This window comes from Rattus norvegicus, chromosome 18 (genome assembly GCF_036323735.1).
Source record: "Rattus norvegicus strain BN/NHsdMcwi chromosome 18, GRCr8, whole genome shotgun sequence".
Lineage (NCBI taxonomy): Eukaryota > Metazoa > Chordata > Mammalia > Rodentia > Muridae > Rattus > Rattus norvegicus.
Genome location: NC_086036.1, coordinates 26,740,878 through 26,754,282, shown reverse-complemented (window position 1 = coordinate 26,754,282; position 13,405 = coordinate 26,740,878). Strand labels below are relative to the sequence as shown.

The 13,405-nt window shown below is 46.5% G+C and overlaps 1 non-coding gene across 1 annotated transcript; it reads left to right on the top strand.

Annotated features, from left to right (window-relative positions):
* Positions 1-1,546: 1,546 nt before the first annotated feature.
* On the top strand, positions 1,547-1,665 carry LOC120098340 (5S ribosomal RNA). The gene has a single exon (XR_005496532.1). It is a non-coding gene; the product is annotated as a 5S ribosomal RNA (ribosomal RNA).
* Positions 1,666-13,405: the final 11,740 nt, after the last annotated feature.

Here is a 13,405-nt window from a genome sequence, read left to right as displayed (position 1 = left end):
AAGAACGGAGAAGAAATGGAAAGTGTGTACCCCTTATGCTGCTCCACAAAGCATGTAGCATCACCTAGAAATTGAGTCCGACCCAGCCTTTGGTCTTGCAGCCAGTTCGTAGGGAAGTTATGAGATTAAAAGACAGATGAGGCAAAAATTAGGAACAAAGGCAGTCTGTCAAATTCTAAAAATGGGAAATTCTTTCACCATGTGTTAAAATATCAGTACTTCAAAACGTTGACAAAGGCGTCCACTGAGGCATTTACTGATTGGAATTATGTAATGTGTAGGATTTGCTTCAGTGGGGGTCTTGTGGATGAGGAGAGGGAAGGGGTGCTAGGAAACTGAGGCTGGCTGTGAACTGGCTTAAACCGCTTGATACACAGAGATGGATTTATTATGGTGTTCCCTCCTGCTCCTGGGAATATTTGGAAATTTCCATATTAAAAAGTAGGAAGTTTGGGCTGACGTGAAGCATTTGGTGTTTCTATCCCCAGCACTAAGGAGAACTGTGTGTGTGTGTGTGTGTGTGTCTGTCTGTCTGTCTGTCTATCTGTCTGTGTATGTGTCCATGTTTCTGTGTGTGTTATGAATCTTGACCTATCCATGAAATCAGAGTGATATCATATACATAGATATTCTTCTTGTTTTTGTTTTGTTTTATTTTTGTTTTTGTTTTTTTAAATAAATTCTACTTATTCTGCCTTCTACATATGTTTTTTTAAGATTTATTTATTTATTTCAAGTATATGAGTACACTGTAGCTGTCTTCAGACACACCAGAAGAGGGCATTGGATCCCATTACAGATGGTTGTGAGCCACCATGTGGTTGCTGGGAACTGAACTCAGGACCTCTGGAAGAGCAGTCAGTGCTCTTAACCGCTGAGCCATCTTTCCAGCCCCTATTTTTGTTTTGAGACAGGGTCTATATACCCTGGCTGTCCTGGAACTCATTCTGTAGACCAGGCTGACTTCTAACTCACAGAGATCCTCCTGCCTCTGCCTCCAGAGTGCTGGGATAAAAGGCATGTGCCTGACTTGTTAGATATACAATTGTTCTAACTTAGAGAAAATTAAGTTAAAGCTGAGTAACTCCGTCAAAGTGACACTTAATTCACTGAAACTTAATATTAAAAGGGCTGAAAAAGGCAGACCTGGGGACTGTCCTGGTTCGTTTTTTATCAACTGTATACAAGGCAGACCTATTTGCAAAAAGGAACTTCAATTGGGAAAATGGCTCCATCAGATTGACCTGAAGGGAAATCTACAGAGCATTTTCTTGATGAATGATTGACGTGGGAGGTCCCAGCACAGTGTGATGGTGTCACCCCTGGGCAGAGGTTCCTGAATGCCTTAAGACAGCTGGCCGAGCAAGTCAGAAGAAGCAAGCCAGTGAACTTCCATGGCCTCTGCTTCAGTTCTTGCCTCCAAGTTCCTGTCTTTAGCTACTGCCCTGACTTCTCTGGAAATGGACTACAGGCAGTAAGATGAAATAGTCCTCCCCTGTTGCTTTCCGTCATGGTGTTTTGTCATAGCGATAGAAAGCAAACTAAGGTCTGCGCCCATACCACCCTGAACGCGCCCGATCTCGTCTGATCTCGGAAGCTAAGCAGGGTTGGGCCTGGTTAGTACTTGGATGGGAGACCGCCTGGGAATACCGGGTGCTGGGTGCTGTAGGCTTTAAAAGAAAAGAAAAGAAAAAAAAGGGGGGGGGAGGGTTGGGGATTTAGCTCAGTGGTAGAGCGCTTACCTAGCAAGCGCAAGGCCCTGGGTTCGGTCCCCAACTCCGAAAAAAAAGAAAAGAAAAAAAAAAAAGAAAGAAAGAAAGAAAGAAAGCTAAAACAGTGGCTCCCACTGAAATCCGAGCACTTGAGACACTAAGGCGGGAGGACTCTTGTGTGTTTAGGACCAGTTGGCTGGCCTGGAACTCATAACATAAAAGGCATGCATGAAACCTGAAGTGATTAGCCTAAATTATTGTCATTACTGTAATAGTCGGGCCAAGGCGGGCACTTGAGCTCTTCTGAGAAGGCCAAAAGCACGCAGCCTTTCACACCAAGTGCCTGCTCCCAGTTGGCCATTAGGCCATCGCTGAAGGCTCCTCCAAATGTGGCCCCAACCTGCTTTTCCAGCCGCATTCCCTGCCCCTCCTCTTGTTTCTTGGCCACACTGCCATTCACTTACTGGTTTCCGAACACCACAGTCTAAGGCACCTCTGCTGTGTGCTTACTGTTCCCCCGGCCTGGAACCTTCTCCTGCAACTTGCCAGGCTTCCTTCTCCACCCTGTTTCTGCATCCCTCCTGAACAGGGTTAGTCACTCCTTGTCCTGTATACACCTTCTGTGTACATACCATCTGGTAATTATTTCTTACCAAATGTCCCCCCCACCCAAGTCTGCATCTTCTTCCCAGACCACTTGTTCCGTTTCTGTTTCTGTGCTCCAGGTTGGGCATGAAACTGGTATCTGCTACATGTTTGGGAATAGACTTTGATCGAAGAGCTAAAAGAGCCAACAGATTCTAGATGGCCCGGTACTCTCAGGATTGTCACATTTGGGATCTTTCTTTAACAACCACTAAACTAGGGTGTGCTGAAGCCATCAGTCTGACCTGTGAATCACTGAGACCACCAACTCAGAAAGTACAGAGAGGGCTTCTGACCTTCTGACCTGGTGTTACACCTGACATGGCTGGAAGTGAGGATGGAAACATGATTCAGCAGCTGGCAAGGCCTCACCAGTTTTCTAAGGACTAGGTGAAGAAGGACTAGTGACATTCAACAGGCACCCTTACCCACTGAGCCACCTTGCCAGTCCCTGAACAAGATTTGTAATAACTGCCCTGTAGACAACCATAGACAATAGCAATTTATTCCACCTGTCACCTGCTGGATTTTTATGTGCATTTTCCTCCACTACAAATAATACTATGACTAACGGCATTCCGGAAGAACTGCTAAGAGAAAGGGCATGAGCTTTAAGTATCCCTTTATGTATCCCTGGCTGTCCTAGAACTCACTCTGTAGGCCAAGCTGGCCTCGAACACAGAGATATGCCTGCCTCCAAATGCTGGGATTAAAGGTGTGTGCCACCTCTGCCCAGCTAAGGTTTCTTTCTTTCTTTCTTTCTTTCTTTCTTTCTTCCTTCCTTCCTTCCTTCCTTCCTTCCCTCCTTTTTCACTTTCACGTATGTGGAAAGGGTAGGATACTGTCATAGTAACTGTTCTATTGCTGTGAAAGACATCACAATCAAGGCAATTCATAAAGGAAGCATTACATTGGGGGCTTGGGCTTATAATTTCAGAGCTTAGCCCACCATCATCATAGCAGGGAGCATGGCGGGATGCAGGTATGGCACTGGAGCAATAGCTAAGAGCTAGATCTAACTGGTAAGCATGTGACAGAAAGAGCATGAGACTGAGCCTGACGTGAGCTTTTAAAACCTCAAAGCCAATGACATTCCTCCTCAGGCAAGGCCACACTGTGTGTCTGTGTCTGTGTCTGTGTCTGTGTCTGTGTCTGTGTCTGTGTCTGTGTGTGAGAGAGAGAGACAGAGACAGAGACAGAGAGACAGAGACATGGATAGAGAGACAGAGAAAGACAGAAAGAGAGACTATGCACTATGTCACCATGTAGCTGAGCCAACCCAGACCAGAGTTTTCTCTCTCTCTCTCTCTCTCTCTCTCTCTCTCTCTCTCTCTCTCTCTCTCTCTCTCTCTCTCTCTTCCCCCACCCACTTACCTCAGTCTTCTAAGTGCTAGGCTGGGATTATAGGCATGTACCACCAACCTCAGCCCTATTATATTTTATAATACAAAAAGTAATGTCTTGTTCTTTTTTTTTTTTTTTTTTCCGGAGCTGGGGACCGAACCCAGGGCCTTGCGCTTGCTAGGCAAGCGCTCTACCGCTGAGCTAAATCCCCAATCCCGTCTTGTTCTGTTTTTGCAATATTCTCACTCTATCCTGGGTTGACTCAGAACTCATTACAGAGTCCCACATGGCCTTGATTTTGAGTGCTGAGATTACAAGTATGAGACAGCATGCCCAGATGATGCTATCTTTTTAAGAAGAAAGTTAAATTATTTAACCCATTAAAGCAAGTGGGGAAATTGAAACCTATGGATGGATGTCACAGGATTTAATGTTTTGATCCAAAAAGGCTAACCGTGGGACCTGAGGTGGTTTTGAGCAGAACTAAGATACACCTGAGAAGAAAGTTCTAGAACCTTAACTATTGATTAGCAGAAAACAAAATGTGACTCTGAAGAGAGGGAAAGATGGCTCTGAGGAAACAATTTTAAAAACCATCTCAAATCTGAGGTGACGAAGCCTCTGAAGTATGCAGTGGGACCGGAAGCAGCCACCATCACTAATTATTCTTTTTTAATTTGATGTGTGTGTGTGTGTGTGTGTGTGTGTGTGTGTGTGTGTGTGTGTGTGTGATGCCACAGTCTGCATGTAGAACTCAGATTGGTTGATTGATTTGATTTGATGTGTATGGGGATTTGTTCTGTGTACTACATGAATACCTGGGGTCCACAGAGACCAAAACAGGGTCTCTGATGCCCTGGGATGGGAGCTATGGACACTTGTGGCCCCCCATGTGGGTGCTGGGAACGAAGCCTGAGACCCCTGCTAGTGCAGCCTGTTCTCTGAACCGCCGAGCACAGGTCGGCTGGCTGGATGCAGACCTTAGGTTGTATATACTCATCCTGGAATGGCACAGAAATGTGATAACTAGCTAGTGACTGGGAAAAGAATTCTAGAAAATGCACACAGTATAGAAGTGCCTCTCAAGTCCAGGCTCCTGGGCCACTTCCTGGGTCATCGTGCTGGTCTGAATGGTGTTACTCCACAGGCTCATACTTGAGTGTTGTGTCAGCAGCTGGTGGAAATGAGCATCTCTTTGGGAAGGATCAGTAGGTGTGGCCCTAGTAGAGGTTGTGTGTCACTGGAGTGAACTTTTAAAAGCCCAACAGAAGCCCAGAAGGTCAAGAGAATGAATGGGGGGCTGGGGATTTAGCTCAGTGGTAGAGCGCTTACCTAGGAAGCACAAGGCCCTGGGTTCGGTCCCCAGCTCCGAAAAAAAGAACCAAAAAAAAAAAAAAAAGAAAAGAAAGAAAGAAGAAAGAAGAAAAGAGAATGAATGGGAATATGCAGCTATGGGGGTTGGGGGAGGAGGACCTCTAGAAAGTCCCAGAGATCTGGGATGTGAGAGGCTCCCAGGATTCAATGTGGGTGACCTTAGTTGAAATACTCAACAGTGGGGAGAAGGAACCTGAAGAGACCACCTCCAGTAGACAGACAGGGTCTCCAGGAGAAAGATGGGGTCATCAACCCACCTTAAAATTTTTTGACCCAGTATTGCTCCTGTCTAAAAAAAAATGCAGGGATGAAATGAAGCAGAGATTGAAGGAAAGGCCATCCAGTGACGGGCCCAACTTGGGATCCATTCCACAGGCAGGCACCAAACCCTGACGCTATTACTGAGGCCATGTTGTGCATGCAGACAAGAGCCTAGCATGACTGTCCTCTGAGAGGCTCTACCAGCAGCTGACTGAGACAGATACAGATACTTATAGCCAAGCACTGGACCTCCATGGAAGGGTTAGGGGAAGGATTGAAGGAGCTGAAGGGGACTGCAACCACATAGGAAGAACAACTAACCCAGACCCCTGGGAGCACAGAGAAACTAAGTCACCAACCAAAGAGCATCCATGGGCTGGTGTGGGGCCCCTGGCACATCTGTAGCAGAGGACTGCCTTGTCTGCCTCAGTGGGAGAAGATGCACTCCTGTAGAGAATTGATGTCCCAGAAAAGGGGCGTGGGGGAGTGTGAAGTGGGGGTGGGTAGGTGGGTGGGGGAGCACCCTCACAGAGGCAAAGGGGATGGGGGATGAAGAACTCTTGGAGGGGGGGAATGGGAAGAGGGCAACATTTGGAGTGTAAATAAACAAAACAATTTATAAAAGAAAATAGAGGCAAAATTAATTAATTAAAAGTCCATCAGATGTGAGCTCAGCTACTGCTCCAGCACCATGCCTGACTGCCTGCTCCATGCTCCCCATAATGATGATCGGGGACTCACCCTCTGAAACTGTAAAGCCCCCAAATAAATGCTTTCTTTAATATGCTGCCTTGGTCATGGTGTCCTATCACAGCAATAGAAAATTAAATAAGACAATCATCTAATCCTTAGCTTTTTCCTCTTTAGAAATAGGAATGTTTCATGGATCTTTGGTCCACACTCTGCCGTGTAATTTTTCCTCCATGCAGAACATTTCCAAGGACTTCTGCGTACTTGCTGAACTGGCTAGATGATGACTATAAACCTTGCTTAGCCCAGACATCTCATTACCAGGAAGATATAAACCAATGGGAGTAAGTGTGGAATTCAGCAATAAAAATGAAGAGGTTGGTGCTGTCTACTCTAGGAAAGGTCAAAAGAAAAAATACTTTAGGAGGCCAAATCCTGACCCTGTGATCATAGGAAGGGATGGAAGGGAGGAGCTTGAGAGTTTGAGGGAGATTCTGGATTAAAAGGGACGCATCTCCCCAAGCATTTGTAGTCGAATGTACACTGGTTTCCTTCACTGTGGTTCCAAAGGAGCCAATCCAAATTCATCCTTAGACAAGAGGATAAACACACCGTGGTATAGTCATGTAGAAGAATACTACGCAGCAGGGAAAAGGAAGTCAGATTGGTACCTCCGACACGAATGACTCAAAATAATGATGCAGGTTCAGAAAGCAGCTCAGAAATTGCGTCCTGCGAGCATGAGGCCTTGAGCTCCCGCCTTAGCACCACAAAGTGAAACTTAAAAATAAATTAAATGATAATGCTAATATAAGAAGCATGTACTGAATAACTCTAGAAAATACCAACTGATTGACAGCAGCAGAAAGAGAACTACAGTGGTTGCCTGAGAAGCAAAGGTAGCCAAGGGTCATGAGGAACCTTTGGAAGGGGATGAACATGCTTATCACCTTGTGGTGACAGTCTTGCCCGTGTACATATATGTTGGCACTCATTAAACGCAGCACCTTGTGCATTGTGGTCAAGCACTCTATGGCTGAGCTACATCCTCCAGCTCTAAATTATAGCATATAGCCTTCCGAACAGCCCTATGGAGGCAGGCAGAAGTGGGACACACTTTTAACCCCAGCACTCTGGAGGCAGAGGCAGGTGGATATCTGACTTAGAGGTCAGCCTGGTCTACAGAACAAGTTCCCAGGAAGGCCAGGGCTACACAGAGAGACCCCGTCTCAAACAAAACAAAACAAACAAAAAGAAATCATATGGAAACCTACTACTTCTGTAGATGCTTTCTAAGTGTGTGTAAGGAATTTAAACAGTCACCATATATAGGGGAGACTATGCCCCTATTAAACATCTTAAGCCAAAGAAAGCCAAGAATGGGTGATATCTTGTTCAGTTGTTATCTCATTGACTACCTCCCCACAAAAAAAAAAAAAAAAAACCAAAAACAAAAACAAAACAAAAAACGAAAAACCGTATACTGTTCCCAAGGCTGTTGACTACTCTTCATAGCCTGTTGACAGGGCCTATTGTTGAAGACATCACTTACTTATGTCATCAAACATGGAGAAACTTCTGGTGCCCAGTTGGAAACTTCACCCCCTACTGACTAGTAGGTGCTAGACGGCACTCTTCATACTTACTACCAGGGAAGAAAAGTAATCATAAATTAACCCAGATACAAACTCCGCAATCTGCGACAGGGACCAGCCTGACAGACACGCTGGCGCAATATTGGCACAAAGGTCATGAGAAAAACCAACCACTTCTTGATCGGATTTACATTACAGTCCACTGTGTGAGGTGGAACCCACACCCGATGCTGCAAAAGTGGTCGAGAGCCTGAGCTAGGGGGAAACTTACTACTACTGTTCTGCTAAAGAATACGCATTTGTTCCTTTGACATAGCGCTAACCTTACAGATTGGTGCGTCACTCTGCCCTCCTCAGAGATGCTCCTCCTTGCGGTAGACGGAATTGACAGAGACCCACAACTAGACAATGACAAGAGACACTGGAACAGTCAGCCCTAAACGAGATGTCAAACCCTCCCGTCAAGGCTCAGGGGTCTGTGAAGGAGAGGAGGCCGAAAGATTAAAGGAGCCAGAGGTGGTGGCTGCCTCCAAGACAGGAGCGTCTTCCAGACACAACAGGGCTGATGCCCACGTGAACATGCAGAGACCGACAGCACACACAAGACCTGCACAGGCTCAAACCAGACAAAGCTTCGGCTCTGAGAGAGGGGAGAGGTGAACACAAAGTTCCACTCGTAACCGAGGGAGAAGCTATTTGCAAGTGGCAGCTGCAGGGAAAGGAAAATCAATATTTTCCAATGGAGACTCCCTGTGTTTATCATCCACACTCCAGGGCAGGGCACTTTTCCACCCCCACACATTTTGTTTTGGTTTGGTATTTTTAATTTATTGAATTTTTTTTAAGTTTATGTGTTTTGGTTTCGTATTTTGTTGGTCGTTATTTCCCCTGGTTTTTGTTTGTTGCTCTTGTTTGCTTTCAGAGACATTAGAAAGAGATAGAAAACATGAACTTTGGTGCGTACGATATGGGGAAAATTTGTGAGGAGTTGGTGGAAAGAGGACATTATATAAAACTTTTTAATCAAACATTAAAAATATACATTTAGGGGGTTGGGGATTTAGCTCAGTGGTAGAGCGCTTACCTAGGAAGCGCAAGGCCCTGGGTTCGGTCCCCAGCTCCGAAAAAAAGAACCAAAAAAAAAAAAAAACATTTATATATATATATATATATATCACTGTATAAATACATGTGCCATTTATTATTTATCAGCTATATTTCAATAAAGTTGTCATAAGTTTGTTGTTTTTTTTTTTCTTTTTTTTCAGAGCTGGGGACTGAACTCAGGGCCTTGCGCTTGCTAGGCAAGCGCTCTACCACTGAGCTAAATCCCCAACCCCTAAGTTTGTTGGTTTTTTGAGGCAGGGTCTGGCTATTTAGCCTTTGCTGGCCTGGTCACTATATAGACTGGGCTGGCTTCAAACTCAGAGATCTGTCTGCCTTTGCCTCCTAGGTGTTGAGATCCAAGTCCATGTACCTTCAAGCCTACTTGAATGGTTTCTAAAAACTCCTTGATGGGTTGGGGATTTAGCTCAGTGGTAGAGCGCTTGCCTAGCAAGTGCAAGGCCCTGGGTTCCGTCCTCAGCTCCGGAAAAAAAAAAAAATTGAAAAAAAAAAAAAGAAAGAAAAACTCCTTGATGACAGCCAGAGCTACAAACCTCATACAAAACAGAACAGAACAAGCTTTAGTACTAGCCAGATGTGGTTGCTCACATCTGTAACCTGGACACTTGGGAAGTGGGTTAAGAGGGTTGCCCTGAATGTATGGCCAGCATGGTCTGCATAGTAAAATCCAGGCTAGGCAGACCTTGTCTCAAAATAATTAATCAATTGAAACATACATGGGAAAACTAAGGCCACTGAGATGGCTCAATGGGTAAAAGTTTGCCGTTAAGCCTGACAGCCTGAGTCAGTCCCAGAACCCACAGTAAAAGAAAAAAGCCATCCTTTAAAAGCTGGCCTCTGGGGATTAGGGATTTAGCTCAGTGGTAGAGCGCTTGCCCAGGAAGCACAAGGCCCTGGGTTCGGTCCCCAGCTCCGGAAAAAAAAAAAAGAACCAAAAAAAAAAAAAAAAAACAAGCTGGCCTCTGACCACACATGCACACTCTCACGTACTCGTACATACACAATCACTGATAACAAATAAAATGTAGAAAAATGTATAAATTAACAAAATCAGACCTCTCTAGTACTGAGGAGACCGAGTCTAGTGGAGAGAGCCCACAACCAGAAAAAAACGAGATAGCCTCATCAGGCCCGCGCCATCTTCCGCAGTCACGTGATCATCTCACCAAAACTTAATCAGAAAGGGTTCCCCTGAGTCTCCTGACTGGGAAAGGGAGACTGGGGGAAGAAACCAGCTCAAACATGGGTCTGATTTGCTGTAAGCGTGAATTGTTTTATGGATCTGTTTTGTTTGCATGTGTGTCTGAGCACCGCATGCATGCCTGGACAAAAAACCTGTGTCTGGTTCCCTGGGATTAGAGCTGTGGTTGGCTGTGGTATGCGGTGTGGATGCTGAATCGTGCCGGGGTCCTCTGTGAGAACAAGTGCTCTTAACTGCAGAACCATCTCTCTAGTCCCTGAATGCAAAAAACCTTACTAGCGTTTGCTGCATGAACTTTTCTGGCAGTGACCTGAACACGTGGCTACTCGCCCACATAGGGCGCTGGCGACAGATCAAAGTAACGGTCCCACAAAGTCCAGCTTTGTGAGCCAATGAGTTCACTGGAGTTACTTGCAGGAATATGGGTAAGGGGTTACTTACAGGAACTTGAGTGGCTCAAAGCCTACCCCTGGCGTGGGTCAGGCTTCATGAGAACTGTGTCCCTGTATCTGCCGGCACAACGTGTAGGCAGCTGGCAGGTCAGACTGTCCTCTGAACTCTAGTATGATGGGAGCTGGCCTCCTCTTCCTAGCTTTTGTTTACGCGTCTATAACCTTAGGGCGGGGCCTTGTGAGGCTTGGGAGTTTGCTTCAGCATTCTCAAACCTGGGAAGCTTGTTGACTTTCCTGAATCTAGGACCTCCTTCCTCCCTCCAGGAAGGAATGTTTCAATTGGAGGAAATCACCACACCATGGTATCCAAAGGTTTCTGGATAAAATGTTGAAATCGAATGGTTTTGACATCTGATTCTTTGAGAATCAATCTCAATCACTTTCCTTAGGACACTGCGGTCTCCATTTGCAGGAGAGGTCTTGCCCCCGCTCTCAAACGGTACTCATGTTAGCATGTTAGCACGAAGCTAGGAGAACACTCAGGGTGGGGATGGGGACCTGGCAGAAAATACCCACCCTATGCTATTCTGACCTGATTCCATTTCTTTTGTGAGTCAGGAGAGGTAGAAGGAAGCTTACAGAGAAAAACTGAACATGACAGGGAGGCCAACTTCTTTCCTTCTGAGTGGAACCTTTCCAAATGCATGGGGCTGAACATTCCTGAAATTCAAGAGGAAAAGGTCTATTGAGAACTTCAAGGGAGCCAGGCCGTGGTGGTACACACCTTTAGACCCAGCACTAGCAGAGGCGGGAGGATTTCTTTGAGTTCGAGACCAGCCTGGACAGCTAGAGAAACCCTGCCTTGAAAAGGGCCCAGAGGACCCCTGGAAGGCCAGGGTGTTTCACCTCAGATCTACATGTTTCTCTCCCTTTACTTGTTTCTTTCATGCTGTGGTCATAGTCTTTCTCACATTTCTGAGAGGCTAAACAATATCCCCAGGTAGCATTCCATTGTTCAACACTCTTTCCCAATGTCAGCTTTTACTGGGGTCACAGCTTTTATCAGCACTGTCCTGAGTCTTTGGTTGCAGATGTCCCTCCTAGGAGAAAGCGATGACATTAATACTGCCATCATTCTGGCTGCTGCTTCTGGAACCCAGGTTTTGTGCATGTTGTGGAAGAGCCCTGTGGAGGAGCCCCATCTACAGACCCTGCCCACACACCTCTGTTCTTGGTCTATAAAACAGGGCAGTTTTTTGAGTGGTGCCCTATTTCAATCATACAAAAGAACTTGAGTTTGGAGTGTTAGAATTTAACAAAACCTTGGTGCCAAGACTGGTAAAAATTGGCTAGCAACCTTGGCAGAACTTCTCAGCCAGCCATCTGCCCAGGAATGGCCTTGTTATCAAGGACAGTACCAAAAGCCACCCCGGATGCAAGACAGCAATGGGACTCTCTGGGAAAGAAGGCCAGTTACTTCATCCTAGAGCTCGCAAGCTCCACTGTACAGGGACTGTCTTTGCTTCTTCCTTCCCACACAACTGGACTTCCGATGCACTTTGTTTCTTGGGAATTGGGGTGAGGAAGGCTAAGGAATGCATAGCAGGTACAGACCTGTGTTCCTGAGCACAGAGGGAGATGGAGGAGGGTGGGCGGGGCTAGGAAGAGGTCTGCCAACACAAATGTCCTATGGGGACTTGGCAGTTTTGCCAGGAGGTTGGCAGGGATGTGCCCTTGCCTAGAAAAGGTGCCTGGTTCCCCTGCTCGGGGCTGAGGAATCTGGAGTCATGAGAAAGGGCAGGGAAGGTCTAGAATGTAAAAGAACTAAGTGGATGCCTAGAGACTCCTGGAATTTCCCAAGACAGAGGCGGCAAGGGTTGAGAACCCGAACGGCCCTCAGAGGAAAGGGAGTGGGCGGAGGCGAGCTTACCCTAAGTCCAGTTAGTTTCTGATGCCCATACTAGGTAGAAGGAATAGCCTGGTGTCTGGGGTCAAAGGGTGACTGGGGAACCAAGGCTTGAGAATTACAACACACCAAATTCACTCTACCGTCTACCCAGAGGTAATTGGTATCTGATCAATTCACAGAAGACTTAAGGCACATTATGGTGGCAGGGAAGCACTTGTACAGTACTCCATTCTAGTGATAACTCCACACTATTGGCCGCCACCTTCCCTGTCTTGGCACATCACAGTTATTGAGGTCCACTCTTACTTAGGCATCAGTTTCACTTTCTCACCTTTTGTATGTCCCCAGCTGGATTGGGTGAGTGTCTGTGTGCTTCCCAAGAGGGCCGCATGCTTGCCTTTATTGTGCAACATACCATTATGCTGAGATTTTTGGCTCAACGTCTCCATCTCTCCAAACATCTGCAATCCTGGAGCAGGAACTGTTCTTGCTCTGTCATGGCCAGGTCAAAGGTTCTGAGGAGACAGATGCTCACATATCCGCAAGGATCAAGCAGGGAGTAGGCCCTTAGGCACCGGGGTCAAGAGAGCCTCGTACTGTGCATCTCCTGCCCAGTGGGAACACACTTTGCCACCTTCCTACCCACTCTGCCCTGTCTCCCAGGAAGCTGCCAAGAATGGCCGTTCCAACTGGCAAAGGGATGCGCTCCTTCCTGAAAGGATTCTTGGCTGGACAACTAGCCCTTGTTTCTAAGTTGCTGAGCACATTCGAGGAGGGAAAAGTTGAGTCAGCCTTAGCCTTGTAACTGTTTCCCAAACCTGTGTTGTCTACCTCTTATCTCCCACAAGCAAGTCTGGCAGGGAGCAGATTTCTCCAATCCTGGGTAGAGGTAAGGGGCTGGATCGGCTACTGCCTCTGGCCACATGGCCTTTGGCTCCAGCTCATCAACAAAGCTATAGTTCACCAGCCTGAAGCAGAACAAATGCAGGCCCAGGCCCGATATGAAGGGGAAGGCGTGCTTAACATGTGCACGGCCAGTTCCCAGAACCAACACTCATAAGTAAGGACCCAGTCTGAAAAACCCTTCAGCCCCCCTTTTAGGCAGGAACGGCTACTGCATAGTCGTCCCCACGCCCCACCAGCTTAGGAGAAACAGA